Source organism: Rousettus aegyptiacus, unplaced genomic scaffold (assembly GCF_014176215.1).
Source record: "Rousettus aegyptiacus isolate mRouAeg1 unplaced genomic scaffold, mRouAeg1.p scaffold_m13_p_5, whole genome shotgun sequence".
Taxonomy (NCBI): domain Eukaryota; kingdom Metazoa; phylum Chordata; class Mammalia; order Chiroptera; family Pteropodidae; genus Rousettus; species Rousettus aegyptiacus.
In genome coordinates this window covers 121,190,101-121,205,072 of record NW_023416308.1, presented here as the reverse complement: position 1 = coordinate 121,205,072, position 14,972 = coordinate 121,190,101, and positions in this window count along the sequence as shown.

Here is a 14,972-nt window from a genome sequence, read left to right as displayed (position 1 = left end):
CTCTGCCTCGTGCCTCCTCCCGCCTGCTGACCCTCTGAGCTCCCTCACCCCCTGAGCCTCTTCTCTGCGGATATTTATTTTCCGAGCCTTTGTTCAGTCCTTTGCTTTCCAAAATAAACTCAGGCAGAGAAGCTGTGTGTGTGTGTGCTTCAGTCAGTGCCCGGGGGCTGGGTGGGCCACTGCGCATGGCCGAGGTCCAGCTGCTTCCTAGGGGGCGAGTGCATCCAGACCACCTGCAGAGGGACCCTTGCTCCACATGGGGCCTGGACACCAGGCTCAGCACACAGGACACGGGACACCATGCACATGTGCTTGGCCTGGCTCCAGCAAACTTTGGGTCCAAAACGTGACCCCAGTGACCACCAGGAAGTTCCCCCGAGAAAGCCTTGTCTCACCCTGTCCTGCTTGGGTGTGTGTGCAACACCCTCGTGTGACGATCAAGGCTCTGGTGGCCCCTCTTTCAGGAAGCCCTCCAGGCGTGAATCCTGAGATGGACTCTCGGGTCCCTCTCACAGCCATTTCCAGGGCTGTCCGCTTAGTGAGGCTTTCATCCTGCCCTAAGGGGCCCCATAGCTGTGGGCAGGAGAGAGTGAGCATGCACAAGCTCCTGTGTCTGTGCATGTGCATGTGTATGTACACGTGTCAGCATGTGCACACGTGTGTGACTGCATAAGCACCTGTGTGTGCATGTGAGTGCACGTGTGAGCATGTCAGCATGTGTGCATGTGTGCACGAACTGTGTGTGCATGTCAGTTCATGCATGTGAGCATGCACGAGCACCTGTCTGCATGTGCATGCACATGTGTCAGCATGTGTGGACGTGTGAGTGTACACGAGCATCTGTCTGCATGTGTGTTCATGAGCTCTTGTGTATGCATGTGTATAAGTGCATGAGCACCTGTGCGCATCCATGTGTGCACATGTGCGTGAGCATGTGTGAACACCTCTGATGTGTGTACACGTGTGTGCGTGTACATGCTCACACACCTGTCTGCATGTGATCACACGTGTATGAGCGTGCGTGTTCGCCTATATGACTTGCAAGTGAATGTGCACAATAGAACATACCTCATTAAGATAAAAAACTTCTCTTTGAAAGACAGTTTTCAAAATGATAAACCGCATTTGGGAGAAAATTTTGCAAAATATGTATATGAAAAGGAGTTTATATCTAGAATACATAAGGACCCCCTACAACTCAATAATAATAATACGTTAATTAACTCAGCTAAAAATGGGCAAAGATCGCCATGCGAGACAATTGGCCAGGGGCCGGGGCCAAATGTCTGACTTTCCTCGTCATCTAACAAGCACACATTCAGCGCTCACGGCGGAGACACGCCGGCGTCCGCATGGTGCCGGGCGCTGGCGAGCCCGGGCGCCCGGGGCTCTCGGATGTCGCCGGCGGGCTGCGCACTCAGCAGCGGCTCTGGGAAGCGAAGTCTTACGGAGTGAAACAGGCAGCTGCGCGTGACCAGGAGCTCCACGCGTCCGCGCCTCGGCGGGCCCGCCGGCAGCCCGCGGCCGCCTGAAGACGCGAGCGCCCGTGCCGGACGCAGCATCGCTCAAAGATCCTGGAAACCGGAACTGGTCTAGGCGCCTGTCCACCGCAAGCGGAAACGCGGCCGCCCAGCACGCAGGAGACGTGAGCACGCAGGAGACGTGGGCACGCAGGAGACGTGGGCACGCAGGAGACGTGGGCACGCAGGAGACGTGAGCGCGCAGGAGACGTGAGCGCGCAGGAGACGTGGGCACACGCGGGACGCGCAGGCGCCGAGCTCACCGGCCGCAGAAAACGCGAAGCACGCAGCTCGCAGATCCGCATGCGCGAACAGAGGCGGAGCGGCGACCTCCTGGGCCAGCGAAGGGGTCACCCGGCACGCGGCACACACGAGCTTCCGGCTTCTCACCCTCCGCCGTGGGGGCGAGGGAGGGGTGCGATGGCAGATGGGCGCTTGAGGCGGTGTATTTTGTTGCATGTTAACGATACTTCACTTAAGATCATGAACCTGCTAATGGCGGCTTAAAACCACCATCATTCATTTGGCTCGTGATTCCACGGCGTGCCGTCCGGGCCGGCACGTCCCGCATCGGCTGTCCACTGGTGAGTCTGCGGGGCTGGCCTTGGTGGACCAGCGTGGAGCGCTAACACGTGCACACGGACCTCCTTCCCCCGGAGGCAGCTGTTCTCACCAGCGGCAGGAGGAGGTCGGGCAACTTGCACGCCTCCCCTCCCACCCCTGGCACACCTGCTGCTGCTCCCGCGGAGTCATAGCCACACGCACGGCCACGCCCGGACCAGCGAGGGCGGGACACGGTGTGGCTTTAACCGCATGGCGTCACGCGGACCACCCCAGACGGTGGGAAAGGTGGGGAAGCGCGGCCACCTCGCTTCTGAAACCAGAATAATCGTGATGCCAGGATCACTCAAGAGCAGACAGACGCCACTCTCGTGAGCAGAGGCAGGCGCGCTGGAACAAGGCGCCGGCAGCCTCTGCGGCCCGCGCTTCTCTGCGGCCGATGCTGCCTTCTATGCGGGGCTGTTCCCTGAGCTCCTTCTGCCTCACTCGCGCGCCTCCGGGAGTGTGCAGTGACTGAAAGGGTTAGCCAGGTTTGAAAAAAGAGGCCTGGCACATGTCCCCAAGTCCTCTTTGTTCCTCCAGGGGCTGACCGGTCGTTCTCCCTGGCTTCTCCAAAGAGTGCGGCTTGTCCAGGCCCAGTGTGGGCGGAGGGGTGTCTTTCTAACTCTAGGGGTCACACTCAGGAAACACACATACCCACAAACATGATCCGTGGCCTCCAGCCTAGAATCTGTCATCGAAAGAAAGGCTCGGCCCGGCGCGTGCCGGCTGCTTTGCTTAGTTTTCAACTGGTTCAAGCACTCAGGTGGGGAGGCTGGTGCGGTCTGGGAAGCCCCCGACCGAACCCCGGCAGTCGTAAGCAGGTAGGTTTATCCAGGGACTCAAAGGCGGTTCACCGACAGAAGTCCCCTAACAACGCATGGGTAGGTGGGTTCTGCTGGGGTACTCGAATCTCCGCGGTGTCTGTTTCATTCATGCTTCGTGGCTGTTACAGCTTGGCTGATGCCCTGCCCCACATCCTCTCACTCTAGGACCTGGGGTGACCGAGCAGATATCACCTCAAGGGTGACCGCTGGTCATGGGGTGGGGCCCTCCATGGCCTCTGGATCCCGCGCCTCACGGGATGTGCAGTACTGCCTGTGGACAGGAGGGGGAGCCAGAGCGCCGGGAAACCGCACGGCGACCTCCACGCGGCGGGTGCAGGGAGAAAACCGTTCTCAGACGCAGAAAAAACATCCCATAAAAGTAAACAGCTTGTCTTGATTTTTTAAAAAAAGCATCCTAAGACTGTTTCACAAGGAAACATTTTGAGTCTGGTAAGGGGCGTCCGTCAAAAAATTGCAGCAAACGTCAGATCCAGTTCTGGGGCTCATGGACCCCTCCGGGAAGGTCGGGGAAGTGGGGGCCGCGCGCGCTGCCCCCTGCGCTAAGACAGAAAAGCCGAGAGGATACACGCTGTTGTTTGGAGCAACGAGCAGGTTCGGGAACTGCTGGATACAAGGTCAGTGAACGGAAAGACACGAAATCGGCAGCGTTCATTTACACCAGTGAAAACCAAGCAGGAAGCTGCCTCACTAAAGCTGCCGCAAAACTTACGAACGTCCCCAAGAATAAATCCCAGGCTGTGCCGAGAAAATCACTGTATGTGACTCTTAACAGTCGCACTGAGACATCTCAGTAAGTGAGAACCGGGGTGGCCACGCCCACGGGGACGGGATGACCACGCCCACGGACGGGGTGGCCACGCCCACGGACCTCGAGCTTCCACTCTGAATAACGAGGTCGATTCTCCGCAGCAGCGGCGTAAGCGCAGTGAGGAGCCCTTCTCAGCCCGGCGGAGGGTTTCGGGGTTCGGCAGGGCACTAACCCGTGTGGGGGCAGCGAGACTAGAGGGTCCCAAAGATGGGCCCGGGGGACGCCGGCTGGCCCGTCGGTCTACGCGACTCGGTGCGGGGACAGGCCAGCGGGCCGTGGGAACCGACCACGGGCGCCGGGAGCGGCTGCGTGCGGGGTCCGCGCGGGGTGGGAGGGGCCTGCGTGACTAGCCGTGCCTGGCACAGCCGTTCTCTCCGTGAAGAAACCGAACCCGCGGGCTGCGTGACTAGCCGTGCCTGGCGGCGTGGGTTACCAGCTGAGCGCTGAACCCACAGGCCACAGTGAAAGCCAGGGGGTACCCCGGACTGATGGCAACAGGTAACCAGGCAACGGTGTAGGCCCCGGTGGCAGCCGCGGTGTGCACGGAGGGCTGGTGTTCAGGCCCCTAAAGGGCGCCCGCCCCCGTGGACAGGCCGAGGTGCACGGTCCCCGACAGCACCTGGGGAAGGCTCAGACCGTCGCTAGGGCGGCCCTGAGCCACTGCGACTGGAGACCTCAGGAGGTCAGGACACGCACAGAGGGACGACCACGTGGGGACACGGGGAGGAGCCACGGGATGGAGACGCCGTCCACTCGCCCAGGAGAGAGGCCTGGGGGGAACCGCCCACCTACACCTGGGGCCTGGACTCCGGCCTCCAGACCAGGGACAGGAAGTGTTTGTGGTTTAAGGTGCCATCTGTGGTCCTTCGTTATGTGGCCCCAGGACACTCACAAATGACATTCCCGAGAGCGGGGCTGACCATCACCTTCATTTAACAGATGGCAAGACTGGCTGAAATGGGCCACCCACATGGGGGGTTATGCAGCCTGGACGGCAGCGCCCCCTCCAGGACACTCGGAGCCACGGTGACATGGCCAGGGGCTCTGTCCCGGCCAGAAGTGCCCTTCAAAGCCACCGCCCCACGGTCCCGTGGCTGCGCGGGGAGAGGTTGCCTGGGGCCCTCTTGCCTGCTGCCCCCACCGCGAGTGAGGTGCAGTGAGGCGTGGTAGCCCGTGGCCAGGGCACCCCGTGTGGCCCTCCCGTCAGCACCCAGAGCCCCGGCACCAGACGGCTCCTGGACGCCGTCCCCATGCTGGCGCCCTGACCCCAGCACCTCAGGCTGCAACTGCATCCGGAGACGGGGCCTTCGCGGAGGTGATCAGGTGGCCATCAGGGTGACCCCAGGTCCAGCGTGACGGTGGGTCTGGGGACAGATACACAGGACACCACGGGAAGGCGAAGGCCGAGATCGGGGTGGCGCTGCCGACCGTCGGGGCCAGCACCCCGGCCTCCGAGGAGCCAGCCCCCGACACCTGGGGGCTGGACTCCACCTCGAGAAGCGGGGACGGTGACGTTCCGTCAAGTCCCTGGCCTGTGGCGCCATGTTTGGCCCCGTGCCAGCTGTTAGGAATGAGCCCGCTGCAGACATCGCTGGGCCCGGCCGTGGGCTAAACAGTGTCCAAGGCGGTCATGGCCGCCCCCCAGCCACCCCGGGGCCCTCTGTCCCCGAGTCGGCCCTTCCGGTGGGGTGCCGATGGGAGCCGACATGCCACCACTCCATGTCCAGGGGCCGGTTTCTGTTTCTTTCAGTCGCCCTTTGACTTTTGCTGTGGGAAACTGTCTCCACTGGGGCGTTAATATTTTTCCTCTCTACTAAAATTTTAAAAATTTTAAATCGCGGTGAAAAACACACAACGTGGAATTCACCATTTTAGCTCATTTTAGCGCACGCCGCGGTGGCGTTGGGCAGTCCCACGGCGGTGCTGCCCTCACCACAACGTCTCTGTCCCCAACAGCACTCGCTCCCCTCCCCCAGCCCCGCCCCACCCCTGCTTCCTGCCTCCATGGCGTGGCCGACTCCTCCGGAGACCACACGGCTCCCGTCCCGCACGGTGCCCTCCGGCTGCACCCACGCTGCAGCCTGTGTTAAAATTTCCTCCCTTTTTGGGCTGAATCGTGTCCCGCTGTGTGGACGGACCACATGCGGGGTGTCCGTCATCCGTCGGTGGACTCTCGGGCTGTGTCTGCCTCTCGGCCACTGTGAGTATGCTGCTGTGGCTGTGGGGGTGCGCGTGTGGCTGTGGGGGTGCATGCACTTGTTTGAACTGCTGTTTCAGTTGTTTCGGGGGTACTTCAGCATCTTACAGAGAAAGGAGGGATGGGCTCGGGGCCTCAGACTCACCTTGATGGGTCCCCTCCTGGTCAGGCTGTCACCCAACCCCTGTGGGGGTGGTTTGACCCACCAGCTAGGGCTCGGAGGAGGGGGAATTCTGGGAGCGCTGCCCGGTTACAGTCATCGTCCTATGCATGTTTATGCTCTGTGATGGCCTCTGACCCCTCGCCTTCAACCCCTGAACCGGGAGCCGGCCGCGAGGCCCTCACCCAGCCTGCCTTCCATGGCCTCCCGTGGTCCCCTCCCTGCCCAGCTGCAGCCGCTGCCCTGGCCACCTGTCACCGCCCAGCGAGGCAGCCTCGGGCTCCTGATCGGCATCCCCCTCTCTCTGTCCCCGGCTCCCTGTGTCCCTGTCTCTCTCTGTCTCTCCTCAGCCGTTCCCTACCCCATGGGCTGACCAGCGACTGTGTCATTAGGTGCAGCTTTATTAAAACCCTATAAATCTCATAACTAAATAAGGTGGCGGGGCCAGCCCTGTGTGCAAACAAGCATCTATGTGCCCTCTGCCCCCTGGGGTGGGTGGGGCCAGGCAGAGCCGGGCTGTGAGGTGGGACAGTCCTCCGGTGTCTAACCACACCTCCTCGCCGGCCTTGCTGGGCCTGACGCTGACCCGTGGGACAGGCCTCAGGTCTCGGGGAGTTGCTCGGGGTCATGGGTGGGGGACAGAGTGTGGCCGGCGGCTTCAGGGCTGTGTCAGGTTCAGGGTCCGCTGTCCCGTCTGGGGTCCTGAGCTGTAGCTGTGTGTGTTTGAACGCGGACCTGCAGGCCCACTGCTGCCAGGCTGTGGGGTGCAGCGTGCCTGCCCAGGATGCCGGCCGCTCCTTCTAGCTGCATCCCTGTGTGGGTTACAGAGGACGCGAGGACCAGGGTCTGACCCACAGAAATCACCATCCACAGGGCCCACTCTGACCCCGAGTCTGCCGGTGGGCTGGAAGCCAGGGTCGCCGTGTGCTGAGGGGCTCAGTGAGCTTTGCATGCTTGGAAGGGCCACGAGGCCTGTCCCCACCAGCCTGGGCCTGCAGCGGGCATGGCTGGGAGCGGAGACTCGGGGAGCCCATGCTGACCCTCAGAGAAGATGTCCCTGAGTTTTTTAGCTTCCGTTTATAATGCCTTTTTTAAAAAGTACAAAACAGCTCAGCGCCCCCAGCGTGACCTCCACTGTGAGCTGCTCTCGGTCACCCAGAGGGCCACCCATTGGCACCTCCGCTTGTCCATCTATTTGACCCTGTTCTGCCCTTATGCACTGGGAGGGAATGGAGGCCTTGACCTGACCCTGTGAATCGTGCCCCCCCACCCCGCCACGGGGCCCGGGCAGAGACCTGCTCCCTGCTGGGGGAGGCTCAGCCTCGCGGCTAGCCGGGAAGGGCCACGGCAGTGTGGGCCAGTGGTCGCCCTCTCGTCTTGCTCTGTGCACCCGGCACAGAGGGAGCTAAATCATGGGGCACCCCTGTTCCTGGCAGGCCGGCCCAGGTGGCCGCTGCAGGCACTTGGGGGCTGTGGGACACCTGCCCAGGGCTCGGTATCCTACCAGCGGGCTCCTGGCACGGGCACAACAGGCGGCTGTAATCCGAGACAGCTGACTGCCCTGGCCGCCACCGCAGCCACCACCTGCGTGGCCACCTGCATGGCCACCTGCATGGCCACCTGCGTGGCCGCCTGCGTGGTCACCGTCTGTTTCCAGCCTCTCACTCGAGTCTGGCAGGGCAGGGCCGGGTGCATCTCGCACACCATGCATCCCCCGTCCAGGTGTGTCTGTGGGCCAAGCGGGAAGACGTCCACATGGGGCAGCTGGCTGGGTACAGGGTCCCAAGCCCCTCAGAAGTGGAGGGACTCATAACAGCTGGATGGCCCCCATCCCCAGCCCATGGGTGGTCATCGCCCTGTCCCTGTGCCTTGGCTGGCTCTGCTGATTGGTAGGGCCCGGAAGTGGCCTTAAAGTCCAAGGAACACACAGCTGGGGCGGCCCGGTGCCCCCGATGGAGCGAGAGACGCATGCCCTGGTGTCCTGGGGGCCTGGCACACCTGCTCTGGACCGGAGGCTGCTGCCCAGAGGGCCCCAATTTCCGGGAGGGGCGAGGGTAGCCTTGGGGCTGGAGGGTCTTCCAGAGTGGGGCGTTGGTGACCTCTGGCTGCTGAGGCATGAGCGGACTGGCTGGACGTGGCTCTGAGTCACATCCCCTCCCCTCCCTGGCTGGTCCCCACACCCAGAAGCCCAGATAAACCAGGCCTCTGTTTTCCCAAGGAGGAGGGGACGGGAGACAGTATTTCCTTTTTCTGTGACTGGAAGTGCCTTTTGTGGTCCTGTGCCAAGGTCTTGGCTCACAGGCCCCTCGGACCCCTTGGCCTCAACGCATGACTCAGGCCTCCTGGAGACCTGGAACCGCCCGAAGCTTGGGCAGGAAGAGATCCTGGATTAGTGCGGAGGGCAGGCACACAGACCTTTGTCATTCGCGGCCCGTCCCCAAAGTCCACTCTGGGGAAACAGCACCCCCTAATCCACCACAGACGTGACAACAAAGGCTTGGCGGTCCAGCCTGCCAAAGGTACCCAGCCGGGCCCATCTTCAGGCTGCCCCGAGGTCGGCCACCCGTCCCCAGCCCCGTGAATCTGCTCTGAGGCCACGTGCGCGTGAGATCAGACGGCACGTGTCCTGCGTCAGGCTCATCTCACTCAGCAGAGCCCTCCGGGTGTCAGGACTCCCTCCTGTCTGAGGCTGAATGACGGTCCAGCGTGGGGAGGGACCACGTTTTGCTGTGGCCAGGGGTCCCGTGTCCCTCCCCCACCAGCCCAGGGCCAGCGGGGCTGGGCTCAGGGAAGGCTGCATGCAACGTGCAGCCGGGACCCGAGTTCCAGAGCCACCCCACCCAGAGCTGCCAATCGGGAGGGCCCCGCGCCAGGGGCGTGCGGACACTGTCCAGCCATCCAGCGCGGGGCTCAGGACACACGCGCCTTTCCCTACAGAAGGCATGTGCCTGGATTAGGGCCTGGTCACTGCTGAGGACAGAGGCCTCTTCCCTGCCCCGCTGCCCTTCAGGGGGCCATGGCTGCAAGGGGGCCCTGTAGGTGTAGGGAGCAAGGGAGGGGGGCGGGCAGCCTGCTGGACCCTGAGCCCTGGCCCCCGGGTCGGGCAGGCAGGCAGGCAGCCAGCACAGCAAGCCCCTCCCCTCCCTTATCGGGTGGTGGGCTTCTCTTGGGCGTGGCCTAGGAGAGCAGTGAATAAGCAGATTAGCCCAGTGTGCCCTGGGCACTGACATCAGCGTTATCGAGGCCAGGATGTTGTCTCAGGTGGGGCTGGGCAGGCCCAGGTGAGGCGGGCGTTCCCAGGCCATGAATGGGCAGCACGGCCCAGCTCCCACCGCTCGGCCGGGGCGGGGGGCGGCAGGCCTGGGCCGGGGTTTGCTCCACGGGCCTGCCGGTCCTGGGCAGGCAGACGGGACCTGGTGTTTCTAATCCATTCCGGAGAAACGGGACGGTGGAGAGGGAGGAAGGGTCAGGGCTCGGAGAGCCTGGGGGGCTGGCCGGGCTGGGGGAGGGGCTGAGTGCCATGAAGCTGGAGAAGTAGGAGCCCAGGGCTGGGGGTCAACTGGGCCTCGCCCCACCTGCCCGCCCCGAGGGCCTGCCCGCACTCGGCCAGGCCCCCAAGTCCCCCACGGTGCTCCTCCCCCATGGCCCCCCTGCTCTGACCCTTTGCCCAAGATGCCTGCCCACCCCGGCCCCACACCCGCTCTGCCTCAGCCTCGGCTGTAGCGCCCCCCATTCAGCCCCCCGCGAAGCCCTCCATGTCCCCTGCCCCTTGATGCCACGGCCACAGACGGAGCAGCAGGCTCCAGAGGCCAGGCTCCCTCCCAGTCGGGCCTCCGGCCAGGCCGGCACAGCCCGTACAACCTGGGACCTTGCTCGGGCGTCTGCCCCTCTGGGCGGGGGGCCTGGGCCGAGGCTGGCACAGAGCCAGGGTGGAGTCCCCGGGGAGGAAAGCAAACATATCTTTGTCTGCAGCTTTGGCTCCCGCTTGAGGGGCACAGGGGACAGAAGCCAGCAGGCTGAGGAGCCCGTAGTCTAGACAGCCCCCACTGCGGGCAGCAGGCGGGGCACTTGCTGAGGGACCAGAGGAGGGGCAGCTGGGGCCATTGTCCTGGGCTGAGACTGGGCTCCAGCCTGCTGCCCCTCCTCCCCCGGCGAGGCTCCAGAACCCCTGCTCGGTGGGGATGAGCCACATCAGACACCTCCTCGGCTGTTCCTTCCTTCCCCGCCACCTCCTCCAGGAAGCCAGCTGGACATGGCCCCCTGAGGTCCTGTGGGACCCACCTTGAGCTGCAGCCTTGTGTGGCCTGTGTCCCCATTAGCCTCAGAGCCCCTCCAGCGGGGGCCACGATAGGGGTCGCCCCGTGGGGGCTGAGCTAAGAGGCGGGGCCCGAGGGCTGGGGTCGCCAGCCCGCTGTGTGCTCCAGCGCTGCCCAGTGCCTGCCATACGCAGACGCCCCGGCCCCAGAAACTCCCGTGTGCGTCTCGCCAGCGGCTGAGCCTCTCCTCCCCGCCTGTCACTCGTTTCCTCTCCGCACCGCGGCCGGGCACCAGCTTCCTGTCCTCAGCACACCCCCATGCTGTCTTTGTCCAGGCGAGCACACGCCTGGCCGAAATTCTCCGAGGCCCTCGTCGCCGGGGCCCCCTCTGCCGGCTTCTCGACTGCCCAGCGCATCTGCAGACGTTCTGCCCCACGTCACGGTCACCCCGCTCTTACTCCCCCCCCCCCCCCCGCCCCGCCACCTCAGGACTCAGCCCTCCGAAGGCCACTGCCCCGGCACTGCGGCCTCCCCCCTCCTGAGCCCAGCCCCAGCCGCCTCGGGAGTCCTGCGCCTCTCCGGGGAACGACGACGCGGAGAAACAGGCGTCTTTAACGATGCTCCTGGCCCGACCCCAGGACGCCCTCGGCACCGGCCCCGAGCCTCGGCTGCGGGAGCGAGGACGCACGGCCGGCCTGCGGCAGACACGCCGCCGGAGCCCCAGACGTCTACGTGACTGCCTGACACGCAGGCGACCAGCGCGCCCGGGGCCTGCAGGGCCCGCGGCTCCCCTCAGCGGGGAGGCCTGGGGCAGCCGGCAAGGCCCGCAAATGGCAGGCCGCGGGGACCAGCGGCGGCGCGGCCCGCGCAGAGCCATCGGCTGCGGGAAGAGAGGCGCGAGACGCGTGAATGCAGGAAAACGCCGACTCAGCGGAACGCCACGCGGGAGCCGCGGGCAGCGGCACCGGGCGCACGGCGGAGGCGCGGGTCCGCGCCGGGCGACGAGTGAGGAGGGACACGGGGCCGGGGGACAGCTGCGGGAAGGGCGCCCGGGGCGGGACGGCCAGCGGGGGAGCCGCGGGGAGTTCTCGAGAGCCGGGAGGCAAAGGGCGGAGGCCGCGCTGGCGAGAGGCTCCCGCGGGCTTTGGGGGGCGGCCGGTCAGGCGAGCGCGTCTGCCAGTGGAGGCGACGAAGCAGGACGAAAGGCAAAGGGCAGCTGTTTAAAGGCCAGAGAGCGGCCCCGCGGGCGCGACCGTGAGGCGGTGAAGCAGGCGGGGACGTCCCCGTCCAGCTGGCCGCCCCCGAGAGCCTCCCAGCGTGCAGGCCGCTGGGGCGCAGGACCCTCGCTGGGCTCAGGGGGGCTGAGGGACGCGAGGGGGGCGGAGTCCGGGGGTGGCTGACCACGTGAGAGCCACCTGACGCCCCCAAGAGCTGAGCTTTGCGGGGCGGGCGCTGGGTCCCAGGATGTGTACGGTGCCCCGAATGGTCATTGCGTACGCAACGCGACGGCGGTCATGAGAGGATAAATGAAACGGATCCCCCTGACCCCACATCTCACGGGCCGGCGTTAAGCCCGGGGAGACCCGCACGTGTTCCGGATGAATCCCGGCGTCTTTGGAGGAACCACTAGAAATATACACGTACACATCGATAAAAAGCCAGGCGAGGCCTTAAACTTAGTTAGATGTGAAAAAATGCTCAGCCGACTGAGCCGTTGGCAGGGGGGAGGCACCGGGCTCTGAGACGCCGCAGAGGAGCGTCCCAACGGGCAGCCCCCTTGGAAAGCCGCCTGGCAGTTTCTTATAAGATTAAGCACATGCTTAACATACGACCCAGAAATTCAACTCCTGGACATCTACTCGAAAGGAATTTAAAAGTGTGTCTACGAAGAGACCTGTACCAAAACGGCGGCCTCGATCGATAATCGTCAAAGCCTGGACGTGACTCGAGAGGCCGCTGAAATAAATCACGGAAAACCATCCGGGAATAAAGAGAGCGGTGGACACAGGCCGCGAATCCCCGAAACACGTCGAGCGACACGGGCCAGACACGGCAGAGTTCCCACGTCACCGCGCCACCTGTGCGAGGTTCCAGAAAGGACGAGAATGAGGCTGGGTGACAGGACCGGGAAGGGGCGCGGGGGTGGCGCCGACTGGGGGTGGACGTGCGGGGGTTTCGGGGTGATGGAGATGGGTCCCAGCTGTGGTGGCCGCTCTGCGGGTGCACGCATGCGCCAAAACTCACTGACTGTTAGCCTGAATTAATTTTAGTGTATGTAAATCATATGTCAATAAAGTTTATTTTAAGAGAAAATGAAAAAAAAAAAGTTAACTGAAAAGAAATCAGGAAAGATGAACAGACAACAGACGGGTGAAACATAAAACAAATTGCAAGACGGTAGACGTGACCCCCGAGCACCTCGACTACGTAACAGGATCGAAGGCACAGGGAAAGAAAACCGTGGTCTTGCTCATTCACTTAGTTACTTGATAATTCCCCATTTCCATGGACTAAAGTGCACAAAAACGGACAAGCAGACGAAACCCTTCTCTCCTGCGGAGGGGAGTTCGGTGGGGCCACCAGGTTTTGGTCATGTCATCTCTCTGATCAGTGTGTGGTTCCACGGGGCTGTTTACCACAGGGAGGCGAGCCAGCAGCGCGCGGGCAATGGGGCCGATGGGGTGTTCGGACCCCGGAGGGTACCCGCGGCGCCTGGCGTAGGGGGGGGACAGGCCCCCCGAAGACGGGTAAGTCAAAGGGTTGGAAAGAATATTTCCCACGGACCTTTTCTGGGAACTAGAAGGACTGGGAGACACACCTCGGCCCATTAATCAAGACGTAAGCTCAGCAGGGCTCCCGGGATGGGGAGGTCGTCACGGAAGCCGGCGGAGCCGGGGACAGTCTAGTTTCAAGGTCGTCTCAGACGCCCGCGTGGTACGGCAGCAGCGCCGAACGCCAAGACCACAGGTGACTCTGCAGAGCCAGGACATGAGGGGTGACACTGTTGGTACCAGCACAAGACCACCCTCCGGGCGGACCAACGGCGGCGAAAGAAATGGAGGTTCCGTGTTTAAAAAAGACAGTCTCTGCGATCATTTAAAGCAGAGCAGATTCGCACAAGCGAAAACAGGCAGAGAAAACGTGGCCCGAACTGCAAAACACACAGCAGGCCGAAGGAAAGAGCCTCGGAGTGGCCGACGACGCCTGGCCTCGCTCGGCTGTGGTGACAAACGCACACTGGGGCTTCCTGCGGAGACGAAGCTGGACTTCGGGCTAAAGAGTGACCCGCCAGGCCGATCACATTAGTGACAAGAGACAGACCGAAGAACCGTGCCGCGGAGAAGTGACCAGTGACACGATCCCGGACAAACGCGAGCAGATCCGAGCAGCGGCAGTGGGATCGACGGGTGCAAGGGCAGAAACCACAGGATGGGGGGGGGTGGTTAGCACGATGGCGGATCCCGAGCATCGTTTATAAAATAAACACAGGACTCTGAAAGGTGGCGAGGAGGAGACGGGCGGCCGGGGCCTCGGGGCCTCGGGCACCAGTGGGCGGTGAGCACCCTGGCCTTGTCCCCGCCTCGCCTCGCGCTCCCGGAGCCTGAGCTGAGGAAGCGACAAGGGGCTGCGGAAACCTGCACGCTGAGCCGGAACGCTGGCCGAACAGGAGCCTTCGGCGATGGCCGGGTAACGCCCTCCTCCCGGCGAGCACCCAGGAAACACGGCCTGGCCCCCGGCAAAGGCGGGCGGGCAGTGTCTACGCTTGCGCCTGCCGCAAGGCGCCCACGGGGGTCCCTGGAGGGTGGTGTCGGGGATGCAGGCAGGGAGCCGTGGTAACAAGGCCGCCTGCCCCCCAAGAGTGTCTGGAGAGGACGCATGGGGAGCAATAACAGGGCACCTCGCACCCCGCCCAGAACTCCCGCCCTAAGGAGCGGACCCTTGGCGTCAGCAGAGGGCTGGACCCCCACCCACACCCCCTTTCCTTCCAGAAGTGTGAGGGAGAAAACCAACTGAATAGACCATCCTCAGGGCAGAACAATGGAGCTAATAGAAATGTAGATTTGGTGTTTAAAAAAGACAGTCTCTGGGATCAAATAACACCCAGAGGCTTGAGATGAGACCCAAAGGCCCAGGCGCCCATCAAAAATCACTCACGACGCCAAGAACCAGGACGATCTCACTCAACAACCAACAGAGGCCGCGCTGATGGCAGAGATGTTAGGGTTATCCGGAAAAGATTTGAAAGGAGCTGCAAAAAAAAAAAAAAAAAAAAGCGTTCAGTTATGAGCGCATTGAGATAAGCGGAAAACAAAGTCTCAGCAAAGAAATAGAAGATGTAAAGGAGAACCAAAGGAAATGTTAGAACTGAACATTACAGTAACTGAAACACACAGCCAGACGTGCTCTCTCCGGCAAACGGAGGGGAAGAGCCAGAATATTGTACAAAAGAGGGAGAGAAGTGGCCCGATCTGATAAACGGAGAGAAAGGGTACTGGGGGAAAAATGAACAGAGACTCAGAGAATGGCAAGTTGTAACAAAAACTCTAATGTGTGCGACAGTGGCGACCCGGAAAAGAGGAGAG